The 19,231-nt window shown below is 39.1% G+C and overlaps 1 long non-coding RNA gene across 1 annotated transcript; it reads left to right on the top strand.

Moving 5' to 3' along the window:
• Nucleotides 1–1,859: 1,859 nt before the first annotated feature.
• LOC124863991 lies at nt 1,860–16,019 on the top strand. The gene is made up of 4 exons (XR_007037240.1): nt 1,860–2,092; nt 15,387–15,473; nt 15,647–15,881; nt 15,951–16,019. It is a non-coding gene; the product is annotated as an uncharacterized LOC124863991 (long non-coding RNA).
• Nucleotides 16,020–19,231: the final 3,212 nt, after the last annotated feature.

Raw genomic sequence — 19,231 nt, 5'->3', positions numbered from 1 at the left:
AATGTAAAATAATGATTTAAAGTTTTCCTGCTTGTGGATCCAGTGCAACTTAAGGAATAATAGAAAGAATTAATCAACTGTATAATTCTAAACCTTCTCATCATCTGTTATTTATCAGTTGAAACAAAAAAATATTAGCTAATAGTCTTTTAAATGGAGTAAAGGAGTAATGCCATCTGTTGAACTGAAGGTGTAGTGCAGTTTTCTTCACAACATCCCCATACGTAATCAGACTTATTTAAATTAATGGTCCTTGGCCTTTCTGAGCAATGGAAACAGAACATACACAATTCCCTTAGATTCCTTTTACCAAGGTAAAACAAATTCTGGGGCTTTAAATCCTGGGACCTTCGGTGGAAAAGGGCTTAACCGAGGACTACAATGGCAGGAGGGGTTTGACCAAATGGATGCCATTTACAGGCACTGATTGGCATGCGTTGGGAGGAAGAGTTGATCTTTCCACTGCATTACTAAATTCCATGATAGATCAAGGTGAGTGTTTCGTGTCCTTAAGAACTATTTATGTTTTGTGACTTTAGGCATCTTTAAATCATCCCATCGATCGTAAGTTTACTTTGAACAAACAAGGATATTCTGAAAGTAAGGTCATTGTCTCTAGCATAAGGACAATACGATTGGTAGTTGGTAGTCTGGCTACGCCCCCAACCAACACTGTACACATGAAAACAAAACCTATACCCTATAACTTATAAGACACAACAAGAAGTATTTACACTTCTGTCATCTGCAGATTTGCTACGAACACTAGGGACTGATGTTTCTTCAGTCTAAGTCCTTCTGCAAATCCTGATGTGTACTGACGTGAGTTCTCAAAGCAGTCCGTGGCTTAGTGATTCTGAGTTTAGTGAAACTAGTACTGTTTAGTGAAACTAGTACTATCTTCGGCAATGTGGCAGGAACATTGCCCTCAAAAATAAAAATGAAGCCACGAATCTCTGATGTCCAACAGCAGGAGAATGTGCATGGACACATGGGTCTTTGCAGCCAACAACAGAGCATCTCCCTTTGAGGGTAGCCATTGTAAAGCACGTGTAAGTTAAAACCAGCCAGTGAGACATGATCCTCTACTAAAAATCAAGTGGTTGGAGCTCCGCTTCAGTTGCTAGTCAGGGTAACGTTGCTAGGTGCCATTGTAACTGTAACATGAATTATGAAGCTTTTGAAACTGCATGTTTTTAGTAAAAATAAAACATTCATTTCTAGCCAAAAACAACGTCTGAATTATTTATTTATTTTTTGTCATTTAGACTGTGTGTATAAGCATTAGAGACTCAAATGGAAGTATACAAATTATCAAAACGGGAATTTTGCATAACAGATCCCATTTAAATTTCTTACCAGGTGAAGTCATCAAACAAACAACTCTGACTGTGCCAGTGCAGAAGAAACTGTACTCTTTAGTGATTGCACTTTAAATATTAACCTAGTAGCCCCGAGCATACCAGTCCTGGTATAGGCAGAGCATGGCCTTTTTTGATTTTATTCTGTGTACAATGACACATTTTGATGATACACAGGGTAAATGTCATGACCGAAGGCTATGCGATATGCAGGAGTCTTACAATCGAAATCAGCACTTTAATTTGACCAGATTTCCCTTTAAGAGGGGAAAAACACATTGGGCTAAACTGTGCCAAAATGACACAATGCCCACTAAAACATTTGAGGAACAAATATGCTTCAACTGATTCAGTCCAAATTACTGAAGTTACAGTCAAGATGTTGCTGAATACAATCTGGGGCTTCTCCTAGATGAATCAGACATAGTAACAGTTGCAATAATGGTTCCACTTGAAAAAATATTCTTTTATGTCTTACAGGTACCAAAGGTTCGCATTTAGACTGTCCAACTTTAAATGAATACAGGCGCTGCACTTCTCTCAGCGCTGATGAGAGGCTATTCAAGAGATGGGGTACAGCAGAGCAAAAGGCTCTGTCCCCGATGGTTCTGAGCCTAGCAGAGGGGACCTGGAGGAGCCGGCCACTGGACGACCTGAGGGTGTGGGTGAAGGTTTGGAGTGGAATGAGTTCTCATAGATAACATGGATCATGGCCGCTGATGCATTTATGGGTGAGCAGAACACTTTTATATTGGATGCAAAATGGGACTGGGAGCCAAAGGAGGGAGTAAAGGATGGGTGTGATATGTTCATACTTGTGTACTCGCATGAGGACTCTTGTGGCACTGTTCTAGATATACTGTAATTTTTTTATGTTTTTGGAGGAGATCCTCATTAAAAAGTCTATTGCAGTAATCCAGTCTGGAGGAAACAAAGGCATGGATTAGTTTTTCTGTGTCAGAGCGGAAAAATACTGAACAGATCTTGGAGATGTCGTGAAAGTGGTGGAATGAGGTCTTTGATATATTCTATTTATTTCAGTTATGTAAATTGAAGTGAGGTCAAGTCAAGTTTATTTATATAGCGCTTTTCAGCAACAAGGCACTCAAAGCACTGCACATGAGGAAAAACATTACAATGATACAGAAAATCAAACACAGAAAAACATATTAAATGACATTAATAATCCTTGGGAGTTTACTGGTAAGAGCTGGTTCTAATCCAATCTTTCTAATAGAGGTAATTAGCTCATTAAGTCCTCTGTGGTAAGGAATTCATCCTTTGCTAGAAGAAAAATTATAATATTAATCCTTGAGGTCGCTGGAATGAGGTAGCTGTGGTCCCATCATTCTAATAGTAACAATCATGGGCACTCACTGAAGTCTAAGTAGAGAAGCTAGGTCACTGGTATAAAACAGTTTAGGTTCAAACTTTTTGAATACTAATAATGTTTGGCTTTCACTGGTATGAAATAGTTGTGATACAATCCTTCTAAGAAATCTAAAAATCTATGGTCATTGGTGTAAAAACAGCTTTTGTCCAAATTTTCAAATACTAATAATGTTTGGCTTTCGCTGGTAATCCTTCTGAGAAATCTGAAAATCTATGAAAAGTAATGAAATCACACATTTAGGTAAAGTAAGATAGGAGGGAAAAAACATTTTTCAGACTCTATTCTTAGCAGAATACAGTCTGAAGTAGTACAAAAAACCTCAGCAGGAGTAAGCAACACACACATAAGTAAAGATTAAGCAAAGATACGGTGGAATGTTGAGTGTGCTAATATATAAGTCTGAGTGTGTTTGCAAGAATTAGACTGTCAACACTGATAGAAGCGCCATTGTCCTCGAGAAGAGAGGTGAAAGTTTTATCAATTGGCCGCATAGTCCTAACACCAGCTGGTAGGGGTGTGCTGGGGAAGAGCGTCATGTTTATATAACATCCAGGAGATATTTTGTCGATAGCCAGTTAGCAGAGGTTGCCAAGGCCACATTGGGGCACCAGATTTAGAAAAACAATAAATGTTGTGGTTCAGGCAGTTGTGAATTTCCAACTACCTTAAGAGTTTTACTGGTATGTCTCATTTGCGAATCCAAATAGCAAATCCAAATAGCCAAATTTCTGGTACTTTCCGCAGATCTAGAGCGTACAACTTCTCCAATATTATATCCTTTAACCTTTGTGTCCAACCGGTGCCAGGCTGCGATTCTGTTCTCGTAACATTTCAGTCTGAGTGTTGATCGCTCTACAGACTCCATCCAACATCGCAGGCAGCTTTGGAATGCTTTGAACAGTGGCCCATGTTTTGCGAATCACTCGATAAGCCAGGTAACCACCAAAAGTCCAAATATGTACACATCTTCTACGTCTTGGACCGACATCGTAGTCAGGCACACAATCTTCCACTGCTGCCAAGAATCCATTGTGTATCCAGAAAAGAACGTCCCGTCTGGACAAAAGGGTTCTCCTTTACCCTGTCTTCCCGTTAAAAAAATTTGATCAATTACATTGAGAGACCAGCTGACCAAATCCACAATTTACAAGTTTGGAGGATATGCAAAGCGAGGCTCCGAGAAAAATACAGACAAAAAGCAGAAGCAGGGATCAGCAGGGAGGGAGGGAGAGAAAACGCATGTATCTTCCACAGAAAGAAAGAGAAAAAGCAGGCGGCTTCTAAAACCCTCAGTGCTTAAGGAATTCTGTGCCACACTAACATTTGTATTTTCTGATACTGGGCTAGTGTTTAATGGAATTTAATTAGTTTAACTACTTCATGGTTCATAATTCTGTTGACCAAATCATACCAATCCAAAGCTTCTTCTTTAACTTTAAGTCTGACAAAATGCCTTAGAAAGAACAACAGGTTTGTCATCGCTTCCATTTCTTCCATTGTTGTGTTGCATACAAATCAAATTATGTTACTTTTCGGGTTGCCTTGCTTTGATGACCCTGCCCAAACCGAGCTGTTGCTTAACTGTCATATAAAGACGAGTCGAGGCTAGTTGAGTCAAGCCAAGCATGTACTAAAGGAATAGAGCTATCAAATCCTGGACCTGGGTGTGGAGTGTGAGTGAGTGTACAACGTCCATTGTTGTGTGTCTTTATGTTGGGTGAGTGTTTTTTTTTTTTTTATCAGGGTGAGAATATGTGATTGGACTGTGTGCCCCTGTTTTTGTGTCAGGTTGGGTTTTGGGCTGCTCCCTCTCCTGGATCAGCTTAGGCCCCTCCATCAAATGTCGGGCCTATTTCCTCTCTGCCGGTGGTTGATGTCTCTGCCCGCTGTTGTACTGGTGATTCACGGTGTCCTGGGCAGGGTGCTTTGGTGTGTGCCGGCTCACTCCTGGTGGCTGCTGTCGGGCCCTGGGCCCCCTGGCTCTGTCGGTGTCAGGATCTGCTATTGTGGACTTTGTTTTGGTTTTGTGTTTATTTACTCTTCACTTACTTGTTTCTATTTCTTTGGGTTTATTAGTCATGTTTGTTAATTCCTTCTGTTTCCTGATAGTTTTGTTCTCTCTCCTGCCTCCTAGTGTTAATAGTTCTTTCTCCTCTCGCCCATAGTTGGTGGTTGCTTTATCATTTATTTATTACTTAGAATGGTTTTCTTCTTCTTCTTCTTATGATTATTATTACTATTATTATCATTACAATTCTTTTGCTTCCTTGGGTTCTCTAGTTTAGTTTCCCGCTTAGTGCCTCTGTGTTTGTTTATGGTTAGGTTATTTGTTTCTTGCTGCATTCTTCTAGTTTATTAGTTTAATTTCCCTATTCCTCCTTTTGTCCTCTTGTCATTAGTTCCCCTTCAGTTGTTATTTACTTAGTGTTTGTTTCCCTTTATGTTTGTAGTTCTTCCCACTCTTATCCCTAGTTTAGTTCCCCATGTTGGTTTTTATTGTTTCAGTTCCTTTTATAGGTTAGCTTGTAGTTATTGTTTGCCACTATACTTAGTTCCACTTATTGTTTACATTTTGTATATGGTTTGTATTTATTCTAGTCTTCACTTTCTCTGCTTCCCTCCCAGGTAGTTTAGTGCTTGTTTACTTTTTATCAGTCAGGTTTTTCTTCTGTTCCATCCAGTTCCTCGGTTTACTTTAGTTAATGGTTATTCTAGATTATTATGGTTATTTATCTTTGTCTATAGTTATAGTGCTTAGATCTGTTTCCCTGAGTTTGTTATTTAGTTCCTTTCCCATTGTTTAGTTTTGTAGTCAGTTCTCCTGTGCCTCTGCCTCCCTGCTCCTCTTTGTGAGTTATTATTGTTTATCTTTTGATCCAGTTTTCCCTTTGGTTATTTCGTAGTATAGTTTCTCCTGTGTCTCTTTGTCTTCCAGTCTGGTCACCATAGCGACCATTCATATTCCCTCAGTTCCCTGCAGCCTGGTCCACACCTGATTCTTGTTTCCTCTGATTACCTGCCTCCCAATCTCATTGGTCCATACTCCACTTCCCTTAGTTTATAAGCTCTCTGGTTTTCATTGTTCTTCGCTGGTTCCTCATGTTATCATTCCATGTTATCTTCCCTTGATACCCTAGCTGAAGTCTTGAGTTCCTCCTTGTGGTTTGTTCTTGCTTGCCTCCTGTAAATACGCTTTGGACTGTCTGCCTGTATCCAGTACTCCTGCCTGCAAGTCTGTTTACCTCATCATTAAATACCTCTTCAACTCACCATGCTGCCTTCTCGCCGTGTTCTGCATTCTGGTCCTGCCACCAAACCCTCAACCATGACAGTCAGGCCTCTGCTTGGGGATGATGTGCCCCATGGTCTCGGGTCTTTGGGGGTGTATTCACACCAGGAAAGTCCTTTGGTCCGCTTGTTTGGTCCGGACCAAAAGCGAACTTTATTTTTTTCATTTGGTGCGGTTTGTTTTCACATTGTACTTTTTGCAAGCGACCTATTACTTGTAAACAAAGCCACGCGGGTGACGATCATTGCTCCCATTGGACAGAAATGACGGGGGGCGGGACAGAGCACAGACCCGGAAATGTAGGAAAACAGTTGTAGACGTGCTGCGTGCAGCTCCTCTGTTCTGCATATTTCTGCCGTTATTACAGCTGCAATATTATTGTGAGAGTGAAGAGCAGCTCATTCAACACAGACTTTGAGATGTTCTATTTATAATTTTGAAACCCCGTCAGAGAATGCGTGCTGAACGCCGACGTTCTCTACGTGCCTTGTACCACAACAAGCCAGTAGCGTTGCTAAGCAACATACAGCTTATCAGGTATGATTACATTACAACAAACACCTTTGCTAGCGGCTACGGTGGCTTTTTAGGTCCAAAGAGACGTATGCTTTTTGTAGTTGGTTCGGATTGGGGCCGTTTTGTATTCAGACCATAAGCGAACTGCACCAGAGTCCGTTTGGAAGCGGACCGAGACCCCCTCAAAAAGTGGGTCTCGGTCCGGTTGTGTGGTCCGGACCAAGGGGGGAAACGAACTCTGGTTCGTTTAAAGCGGACCAAAAGGGGCAAGTGTGAATACACCCTGGGTCTATGGCTCAAGATATACAGTATATATATATATATATATATATATATATATATATATATATATATATTCAATTCAAATTAAATTCAAAAATACTTTATTATTCCCAAAGGGAAATTAAATGTTGTAGCTCATTATGAGGGTTTCCTCAAAGAGCCGTTGTAGATGCTGATGGCTGTGGGCAGAAAGGATCTCCTGTAGCGCTCCGTCTTACAGCAGATCTGTAGAAGCCTCTGACTGAAGACACTTTGTTGTTGTAGGACAGTCTCATGAAGAGGATGCTCAGGGTTCTCCATAATGTTCTTCATTTTATGAAGAATCCATCTTTCCACAATGATCTCCAGAAGTTCCAGAGGAGTCCCCAGAACAGAGCCAGCCTTTTTTATCAGCTTGTTGAGCTTTTTTAAGTCACTGGCTCTGATGCTGCTTCCCCAGCAGATGATGGCAGAAGAGATCACACTTTCCACAACAGACTTATAAAAGATATGCAGCATCTTGCTGCAAGCACCAAAGGACCTAAGCTTCCTCAAGAAGTAGAGTCTGCCCTGTCCCTTCTTGTAGATGGCTTCACAGTTACATCTCCACTCTAGTCTGTTGTCCAGGTGAACACCGAGGTATTTATACTCCTCCACCACCTCCACTTCTTCTCCCATGATAGAAATAGTTTTTGACTTATTCCTGTTTCTCTTAAAATCTACAATCATCTCCATTGTTTTAGTCATGTTCAAAATGAGATGATTGTTTCCACACCATGCCACAAAGCGGTCCACCACATTCCTGTACTCAGCTTCTTGTCCATCTCTGATCCACCCCACGACTGCAGAATCAGAGAGCATTATATATATATATATATATATATATATATGTATATATATAAATGTTGTCTGAGTGCCAAGTGCTTGATATATATATCAAGCGGAGCTGTAATGCTCCATTTGCAAAAGTAAATCTGTTGGGCTTCTTCTTGGCACTCAGACAACATTTTTGAGTGAAAAAAGGAATAGAGCTACAGAATTAAAGAAATAGAATGAATGTAATTTCTGCTTCCGTTCTGACCAGTATTGCTAATCTGCTGTGCTAACTGATTTGTCAGACTGTTCACAGAATAGCTTGTTTTATATTAGCAACACATACTATGTGTCACTTTTCTCTGCATAGTCAGACCTTTTATTTTATTATTATTTTCACCTTTATTTGTCTAGGAAAGGTCTTATTGAGATTGAAAAACACTTTTACAAGAGCATCCTGGCCAAGACAGGCAGTGGTCAAGTCAGTCACAACATACAGCCAACATACAAAAATGTGCAATTACAAACCTGAATATGAATTACAAACTTTAAATTATCAGAAGCAACACATATTACAATATAAATAGAAAAATTATCAGGTAAAACAGCTACTTGCTGATGTTAGTTTCCCTATCACTTAAACCCCTTTTAAAAGATTCTAAAGAGACCAGGTCCCTCAATTTTAATTAATTTCTTAGAAGGTTCCAAGCACAAGGAGCAGAAACTGAAAACCCTTCTTACCCTGCTGAGATTGGACCTTTGGAACTGACAATAAAAACAGGTCAGCAATGCGAAGATAATAAGAACCTGTGCATGTCTGAGAATTATACATTTGTAAATAACAATGGAGCTGACCAAGTAGACCTTTATAAATAAGTAAATACAGGTGTTGAACCCTGTGAGACGCCAAAGAGGACCAACCAACATGATCATAAAGGACACAGTGAAGTGTAAGAGCTCTGAGGCCAGTGATGAACCTCAGAGGTCAATGGTAGGCAGTATCAAGAGCTCACAGACTCTGGGCTAATGAGTGCCTGTACAGTACAGGCCTCTTTAACTACGCTATAGTAATGTAGCTTTCCAAATGTTATTTTCAGGTTACCTTATGTCACACCAGTCAAATTATATCAGTCAGTCTACTGTTCCCACAAAATGTTGTTTGCATCTATTAAGTCACTTCAAGCTAATACTACATGTGGTGGATGGAAAGGAAGTTAAAATACTGATAAACAATTAGACTGCAGCTACAGTCCAAAACTTATTTGGCTCAGGCAAAAAGTCAGACCTCAAGTAATTATCATCACTAAATATGCAGTAGGATCATTTGGAGAGAGCAATTATTCGTTTAATGTGACACGTAGACATCAGCAGGCATTTTGTAGTAACTCATAATGAATAGCAAGTACAAACTGCTCTAAAAGAAAGCATTTGCTTTGGGATATTGCTTTTCTTATATTCAGGATTCCACTTTTTCCACGGTGAAAAAATTTGTTTTCCAATGAAGAACATGTTATTTTGGGGTGTTGAGAAATCCTTCCTCTTCACCTGCTTACTTCCATGAAGCTGAACCACCTTGTCTTGCTTACATGTTTGTACCTAAAGTGATTGTTCCATTCTTTTTATGTTTTGGTAATAAACAGCCACACACCAATTTGATAAATTAAGAAAGGCCTTTCTTTCAAGAAAACAGTTTGTAATTGCTTTGAGAGATAGTCAGATGGTGCCATTTCAAACTCTACATCATCATCCATTCTTGGTTTTCCTTCATGGTTTTGGGAGGATTGTGTCTCTTTTTTCTGAAAAGCATGTTTTAAAATGATCTGCTTTGAGATTTTTAGATTTTCTGGCTTTAAAATATGATGGTAGAAGCACTTCAGTGTTACAGATTGTAGTCTGCAATGATGGAATGGCATCAAGACGTGTTTGCCACATAAATATTAACCAGGAGTTTGTAAAATAAATTTGGAGGATTACTGTAAGATTTCATTCCACAAGTGTGCATCTTGATAATCATACCATACCTAACACCATACTAACACCTTCAAAACGATTTACAACAAATGGTTTGATGTTTAAGAAAAGTGATGATTATTAGTACAGATTAAAAATTATCTCTGATGAAAGTATTATTAGTTGAGGTGAGAAAAAAGCTTTGATTATAATGATGTAAAGGGAAGGTGTGAAGTGGAGATAAGGCACAAAATGACACTTACAGGGTGGTGAAAATTGGATTCACACCATAACGGTTGGTTCCATTTCTTGCTCAAAGAGCAGTGAGCAAGAGTGTGGATATTGGTTGGCACACACACACACACACACACACACACACACACACACATACATACACATCTAACTTACCAACAGTGGACTGTCAGTGTAAACTGCCAAGTGTGGACTTGTGTTTCTAGTCATTTTTAAGTAAAATAAATATGATACAAAAATTACTTTTAAGGCCTTTTCCCATAATATTACTGCAAATGTGCTTTTTAATTTTTTTCTAAAAGAAATGACCAAGAGGGGACAACATCTAGCTATCCAAGAGGGGACCTCCATTATAAAGCAGTGGAACTGTCTATGCTCATTGTCATCTAGCGAGTTTTTGTTTACCTTAAAGACTCTTTGTTTAGAGTCAATCCTAACCCCTGGTTTGCATTAGACCTACAGAAAAGAAGGTCACCACTTGTTTGGCAGTAAACGACAGATATCCACTGTTGGTTGCTACATAATGACACATTTCCCTTTTTAGATAGTATGGAGAAACAGTCCACTCCAACATAATTAATTGTTCCTGTAGCATATTTGTTATTATATTTTTGTTATTATTAATGTGTTATTAATTACAGAAAAAAAGTTTTTTATCAAATGTTACTAGCTCTTTGAAATAGCTTTGCCCCAAATATATCATTGACCAGTTATGACAATCACAGGATTTTAATCAATTATACAATGTACTTGTTTCTTTAATCTATATTTATATTTATAGGTATGCATTTTATTTGTTGATTTGCATAACAGAAATGTCCACTGTTGGCTGGTACAGAATGACACACGACCCTTCTTAGATAGCATGGAGCAACAGTCACACTCCAACATCAATTATTATCATAATTATTCCTCAAGCATAATTTGTTTTTGTTTTTTGTAATGAAATTGTCATGGAGTGACATTTTTGGACTTTATGGTTTCTTTTGCTAGTCCTTAGATCTTAGGTTGTTGTGCTACCTCCAGTTCTCGGTTTCCTTTAGTTCATGTTTATTCTTGATTCTGTTTTATCTTGGTCTGTAGTTTCGTTTAGGTCTGTTTCACTGTTTTGTTAATCAGTCCCTTTCCTCATGTCTTAGTCTTATTAGGTTCACCTGCTCCCTCTGTCTCCCTGCGTCCATGTCACACCTGTTCCCTGTTTCTTTGATTACCTGCCTTTTGTTCCCCTCTCTGTGCTCTGTGTATATTAGTTGTTTTGTTTGCTTAGTTCCTCGCTGGTTCGTTCTGTTACTACCCCGTTCCCTACCATGTCTATGCTTTGTCTATGCTTTGTTTGGAGACTATGCTACGTTTATGCTACGTTTTTGCCTTAAGTGACCTGCGGAGTTCATGTAAGTTTTGGACTGTACTTATGATTCATCCCTGCAGTGTTTTTGTTACGTTTTGGATATTTTTTGAATAAACAAGGAAGTACTAAGATGCGGCTACCGAGCTCTTGTCTGCGCTTTGGTCCGACCCACAGTCCTCCCCCGACAGAAATATTAAGCCCCAGCTTTAGTGGATGGCCTAACCATTCTCAATATTGAAACTGCATTAAAATGAAGGGCTGGCCATTAGGCAGGGATTCATAAGTACTTCAAAAAAACAGTTTGGAATAAAATGGTCAGCAAGATTCTTTGTTTTGATGTGTTATTAATTGCAGAAAAACGTTTTACTACACCTTTGAAATGGCCTAGCCCCAGATTTTCAAAATATAATATATGACAATCACAGAATTTTAATCAGTTTTACAGTGCACCTATTTCTGTAATCTATATTTTTAGGTATGCATTTTGTTTGTTGATTTGCATTACAGAACTGTCCACTGTTGGCTTTTACACAATGACACACGGCAGTCATCGACAACCTTCACAAGGTGGGTAAGCCACAAAAGGTCATTGCTGAAGAAGCTGGTTGTTTACAGAGTGCTGTATCCAAGCATATTAAGAGAAAATTGAGTGGATGGAAGAAGCGTGATAGGAAAAGGTGCACCAGCAACAGGGAGAACCACAGCCTTGAGAGGATTGTCAAGCAAAATTCATTCAATAATTTGGGGGAGCATCACAAGGAGTGGATTGAGGCTGGAGTTGGTGCATCAAGAGCCACCATACACAGGTGAATATGAGACATGGGCTACAAATGTCGCACTCCTTGTGTCAAGCCATTCCTGAACCAGAGACATTGTCAGTAGCATCTCACCTGGGCTAAGGAGAAAATAAACAGGACTGTTGCTCAATGGTCCAAGTCCTGTTTTCAGATTAAAGTAAATTCTGTATTTCAGTTGGAAATCAAGGTCCAAGAGTGTGGAGGAATAGTGGAGAGGCATAGAATCCATGTTGTTTGAAGTCCAGCGTGAAGTTTCCACAGTCAGTGATTGTTTGGGGAACTATGTCATCTGCTGGTGTTGGTACACAGTGTTTTCTCAAGTCCACACTCAACGCAGTCATCTACCCAAACATTTTAAAGCAATAAATGCTTCCTTCTTCTGATAAGCTGTATGGAGAAGCCAATTTTATTTTCCAGAAGTTCTTGGCACCTGCCCACACTGCCAAAGGTACCAAAATCTGGTTAAATTACCATGGTGTTCCTGTTCTTGATTGGCCAGCAAACTCCCCTGACCTGAACCCCTTAGAAAATCTATGAGTGGTTGTCAAGAGGAAGATGAGAGACACCAAACCCAACAAGTCAGATGACCTGAAAGCAGCTATCAAAGATATCTGAGCTTCCATTACACCTATGCTGTGCTACAGGCTGTCTGCCTCTATGCCACAGTGCATTGATGCAGTGATTCATGCAAACGGAGGCCCACCCAATTATTGAGTGTACATAAATGGGCATAAGTTTCAGAAGCCTGACATTTGTGCTTAAAACATTCTTTTTTGATCTGCCTAATGTGATATTGTAATTTTCTGAGACACTGAATTTAAAGTTTTCTTTACCTGTAAGCCATAATTATCAAAATTACAAGGAATAAAAGCTTGAAATATTTTACTCTTTGTAATGATTCTGTATAATAGATGAGTTTCACAAAATGTTTTCACTCTGAAATGACTGGCACAAAATATTGCACTTTTGAGCAGTATTCTATTGTTTGGGGATATACCTGTATAATAACCATATTTGACAATCACAAGATTTTAATCAGTAGTACATTGTACGTTTTTCTTCAATCTATATTTATATGTATGCATTTTTTTGTTGATTTGCATTACAGAAACATCCACTGTTGGCTGGTACAGAATGACACATGTCCCATCTTAGATAGCATGGAGCAACAGTCACATTAATCATTATTCCTCAAGCATACTGTTTTTATGTTTTTTGTAATGAAATATAAGGTCTCAGCTTTAGTGGATGGCCTAACTATTTACAATATTGACAATGAACAAGGCGGGGATTCATATGTACTTTGAACACACACACACAAACACACACACACACACCTCTGAGAACCCATTCCCCCACAAACACACAACATGAAAATAAGTTTTACAGGTTCTGACACTTTTGATTACATTCAACACCCCTGAAATCCATAGGACATGTATCGTGGAAATTATCCATTGATCACAGACACTCTGTCCCTGGTTTTTAAATGAGGCGAATTGAATAATCCGCACCTTTGCTAAGCTCGGCAATATCTGAGGTTATAAAGAGAGTTTATAATTTAATGTTGCCATAATAGCTTGAACTGCAAAAGCAAAGGCAATCATGTAGCTGGAACTCGTGTTTGGCACACTCAGTTCCCAGAGGTCCCTGGCAATAGCTTACATTTGTTCATCATAGTAATCACATTGATTTTTGAAAGATCACAGGTTTGATCTTTATTAAACCTGCACTGATCAATCACAGCATTAAAATCTATGACAGGTGAAATAAATAAGGGTTTGTTTTTTTGTCTCTATCCTTCCAGTGTAGTGCTGATACCTAGGGTACTGGCATTTATACTGATGTTATATTGGCACATAACAACGATCCAAATATTGTTTAAGAAGAAGCAAACCTGTCAACAACACTGACTGCGTCCCCCAGTAGAATAAGCATGCTTCTCTACACTGAAAAAGCTGCACAGAAACAACTCAAGGAGAGCAAACCTGACTGACAGACAATGAAACTGCCCAATGTGAGTCCAATTCTTAAACCCACAACTGGCAGAATTCAAATAATCCACTTCTAAGGTTCTGGTGCCTGGTGATGTGTGACTATCCTCAATGACCTATATCAACCCCAAAGCAGGCGTAGAGTACTTTGATGGCTTTTTATTTAACATGACACAAACTGTTTCTAGGTGTGAGACGTGAAATGTAGGGCAACAGGAAACAACTTGATCAATAATACAATTTTATCTCAGAAAAAACACTGCATTAGGCTCAGTTATATGCTATTTAAAGATGTGAAATAATTGACATCTTAATCTTTATGTAAACTTGAGATGCTGTAGATTTTATTTTAATTTTTATCTATAAATAAAATGAATTAAGTGTATAATTATCCTTTCATTTCTGGTGTTTCCTCACATTGTATACTTTAGGATGTTGGATTTTTAACAGTAAGATAATATGAGTTCAAATGGAGTTTAGAAGAAAATTCTGAATGAAAGACTCACCTTCATCGCCTCCACCTCCCAATGACTCTTCCGTGCATCTCCCAGCCCTTCCAATCAGCATCCCGTCCACCTGATTCTCCATCCAATCACCTTCTGACGCCTTGCTTTTAAAGGACCTTCAGCCGTGTTCATCCTCGCTTGTCAGCTGAGCTCATCCCTCCTCCATCATCTTCCTTCCCATCTAAATGGATTGAAATGGTAAATGGACTGAATTTATATAACGCCTTTCCAGTTATACAGACCGCTCAAAGTGCTTTACACTAGAGCCACATTCACCCAATCACACTCACTAACGCTCACACATTCATACACCGATACGCAGATCAGCAGGCAACTTGAGGTTAAGCGCCTTGCCCAGGAGCACATCAACATATGGCAGGAGAAAGCTGGAATCAAACCCACAACCTTCTGATTGCAAGACAACTACTCTTCCTACTGAGCCACAGTCTACTCCTGGCTTCCTCGCTCCCTGGCCGCCAATCCACCACCAGTGTCGGATCAGGGGGAAGACATCTCTAAATCTAAACCTTACAAATGTTCATCTTAGCTCATGTCATTCTCAGCATTCATGTCTTCGCCAAAGAAATAACCATGTAATTTCACATCATTAAAACTTTTCTAATTGCCATCCCTTTTTCCTTGTGAGTCTTTTCAGATTGAATTCAGATTTGTCATGTATAGGGTTTTGCTGCTGTCATTGAGGGACTTGAATATTCCGTTTCAGCAACATTAACAAAAACCTATAGAATTCTAGGGACAGAGATCTACATTTACATAATAGCAATGGGTAACATGTCTCGTATGTATTAAATGATTACATTTTCAGTGTTTTCAGATGTCAATGTTACCAAGTTACCTTGCTTAGGCTGTGACTTAACAATCTGCTTTAATTTCAATCATAAGTAGATGTTGGAGTTTGGTGTTCCCCTGCGTGCTGATAACCTTCTTTCACCACTAAGGGGCGCTGGAGCTGGAGGTCCGAGAGTCTGACAGGTGCATTATGTTGCCTCATCAGCTGGAGGACTATATGAGGGTGGCTCGCCAGCACTTCTATGCCTGAGTGTTTTGCCCACTGCGGCAGCGACCACCTGGCCAGTTACTTCTGCAATCTCGGAAGAATCTTGAAGAAGTTCTTTGACTAATTGCCTGTATTTTCTGCGTCCTAGGCCTTTCAAGCCATGCTCCTTCCTGGAGATCTCTCTAGGATCCCCCTTCAACAGAGTCTGGACTCTGGATCACTTTCTGACCTGGCAGCTGCCCTTGCGACGCCACCAGTCTGTTCGAGCACAACCTTTTCACCCTCCTAAGGACCCACCTGGACCATCGGAACCCTCCAGCTGAACCTACACGGCCACTCTGTTCCAGACTTGCACCTCTCCCCCATCAATCTCCACCAGAACTGTGAGCTTAGACCATCGTAGTTTTCTTCTTAACTGTTTCCCTTACTCACCTCTGCCGTTTCCCTTTCAGCCTGACAACTGGCACGTTCCCACTCTCCACATTCCTGTCTGAGCCGAGTAAATAAATCATTGATTTCAACGCTTCTCTGTTTGAGTGTTTTTCTCTGCATGTGAGTCAAGTTGGCCTTAAAAACGATGACAGTAGAGTGTACTTTACAGATTATCTGTCAGTCTGTGAATTGTACTAGATGGTGTGTTCCTGTGCTTTGCCAGGTCTAATCATGCAGACTGATACTTCTAATGAATACATAGATAGATTTTGGGGAAAAACAATGACAGAATACAATACACTAACAGTTCATCATCACGTTGGCGTCTCCTCTTAAAGCAGCATGGCGTGAGTTCCCTCAGTACAGGATTACTATAACAAAATAGGTGTGGTGCGGCCTAATCTACCTTAAGAACCAACCACTACAGTGACTGTTAACATCACAGTGATATAACAACTGTCTATGACAGGTATGGGAACTGTCAATGATTATTTCAAAAAATTTCACATCAAATTATAAAAATATATAAATACTATCCATTTAAATGTTAGTTACATAAAAACAGCAGATGATGCTGTCAACTTAGGTCTACACTTCATCCTGCAACACTTCGACTGTCCAGGGACGTACGCCAGGATCCTGTTTGTAGACTTCAGCTCGGCCTTCAACACCATCATACCAGACATTTTCCACCAGAAGCTCAGCCAGCTCAACGTCCCAGCCTCCACCTGTCAGTGGATTAACAGCTTCCTGACGGACCGACAGCAGCAGGTGAGACTGGGGAGCATCTTCTCCCGCATCAGATGAATAAGTACTGGTGCCCCCCAGGGGTGTGTTCTATCCCCACTCCTCTTCTCCCTGTACACAAATGACTGCACCTCAGCGGACCCGTCCATGAAACTCCTGAAGTTTGCAGATGACACCATTGTCATTATTTTCCCTAGCAAACTGAAGCCATTTTTTCTGGTTAGCCTCACTGATAAGTGGCTTTCATAAGGCTAAACAGCTGTTTAGTCCCAATCCCTTGAGTTCCCTTCGCATTTTGCGTGTTGAAATGCTCACTATTAAACATAGCCCGGAGTTCTACTGTTGTTTTTTCTTCGATTTAATTTCTCCAAACTTTAAGTGATCGCTGATCATGATCATTCAGGATTTTTTCCAGCCCCATTTCTTCCTGAAAGACGATGGGTCCTCACTATCCTTCCAGTTTTTAATAATGCGCTGCGTTTATTTAATGCACATATTGGATGGTAAAAACCTCTCAAAGCTGGGTTCACACAGAGCACATATTGGCTGTCATTGGAAATCATATGAAAATATTGGAGATGAGCTTGACTAGATGGTTTGGGGTTGTTCAGTGTGACAGGCCCATCCCAAGCTGGTTTTGTGTCCTCACATCCAAAGACAATCTTCAACAAATTTCAAGTAGTGTTAAACATTCTTAGGAAATATTGTGCAGTTTAACTCCATTCTTTTTGTCCTCTTTTCCCAGGCCAAAGTCAGGCAATGTCCATGTTATGGTTTAATGGGTTATTATCAAGGTTTCATTATATCAAGCTATAATATGACATCTTCAAGTCCTGTCTCATTGTTACAAATGTATATTGTTTAAGAGAGACAAAATTAAAAATGAGGAAACAATTGAAGTTTGCTTTGATAACTTTTTACCTATTTTTTGATGTCATGATAGATAGATAAAATGTACTTTAGGCTTGTCTACAACAAGGCATTCATTTATATACATTCCATTCAACTGGCAAATCATTAAACACATCACAATGCCAGAGTGTAGTTTGAAATGTTCTGAAATGTTTGTGTTTCCATTCGAATTGTATTCCACTCTATTGTATTCTATTCTTGTCACAGAAAGTAAGTAATGGCAAAGACAGCATGCAAACTATCATTATTTCCCTCTTGTTTTATCCCAACATTTATAACTTTTAAAGTTATAAAGATAGAAATAGAGCACTAACACATATTGTGTGCTCTAAATCTTTATAAATTATAACAGTAAATCACACACTGGCTAAACTGAAATTCCATTATAATGCAGAGAGCAATGTTAAAAGCCTTGAAAATGCACTATTAATGCTATATCAATGAAAATGAAGGCATACTATTATAATGTAGAAGATAACCAAACTGCAGCATTTTGTTTACTTATATAAATATATATAACATTTACCTAAAATGTTTTTATTTATTTAACTTTTTATTTGGACCAGTAGACAATGGTAATCTGCAGTGATTCTGCATGTCCCACAGAATAACGGTACAAGTCATCCTTAGGAGGGTATCTTAAGGTCATCACCATCCCTCCCAGCTCAATGGAGCCATAAGTTGATAAATTCAGAAGGGCATTTGCCCTTCAAGCCACACAATTTGCTAGCAGCCCTGCCTCTGTTAGGCCTCCCCTAATCTAATGCCAACTGTCTGCCTGAGAAGAAAAATGAAAACATTGTTTGTGAAAAATGAGCATCAAACCTGTTCCTCCAAGCCCAATTCCTCATCAGAAGCATGGTCAAAAAAGCAACATTTATTAGGCCCGGGAGATTTTCTCGGCCCACTAAGGAGAAGTAAATGCAAGCAATTACAGATGAAGTGATTTAACATTCCAGTGTTCCCTTGCAGAATAAGTGGCTCATTGTAAAGTGCAGTCAGAGCAGGCAGAGTATGCTAAGAACAGGACTGTCACTATTTATGACTCAGAACATAATTTAATTTGACCCAGTGTTTTAAACAAACATGAAAAATATATTTTTAATGCTTTACTACATTTGCCAAATTAATTTTAAATTCAATTAAATTAATTTACAGGTCAAGCTTTATTTATTTATGTATTTATAATAAGAAAATCATATAGGAGAAATTAGGTCAATGGTCAACTTTCCTCTTAGGCTTACATAATAAAATTCTATTTATGTTTTTTTTTTTCCTTTTGCTACATCAGTTTTTTTTTTATTTTACCTTCCTATTTGCTATGCAGGGTATGCAAGAAACCAATAGGACTGGTGCTGTTGGGAAAACAATTTTTTGAACCATTCTTTAAAACCAATGTGACAAAGATTTTCTTTACCCTTTACCGAAATTGCTATTTTGTTTTTCTTTTTTATAGTGAACAATTAAGCCTTTAGCTAGCTTTAGCTCAGAGTGAACTTTTCCCCTTATGTCAAGACAACATAACAAAAATTGCTTTTTTAAAAGCATTCCTTTAATTTCATCAGTTTAATTCAGCTTTCTGTTTAAAAATATTCCCTATGTATGTCGATGTGACTATTGTATATGTTAGATTTTTTTTTTA

This window comes from Girardinichthys multiradiatus, chromosome 3 (genome assembly GCF_021462225.1).
Source record: "Girardinichthys multiradiatus isolate DD_20200921_A chromosome 3, DD_fGirMul_XY1, whole genome shotgun sequence".
In the NCBI taxonomy this organism is placed as follows: domain Eukaryota; kingdom Metazoa; phylum Chordata; class Actinopteri; order Cyprinodontiformes; family Goodeidae; genus Girardinichthys; species Girardinichthys multiradiatus.
The sequence above is the reverse complement of the archived record's forward strand: the minus strand, read 5'-3'. Positions and strand labels throughout refer to the sequence as shown.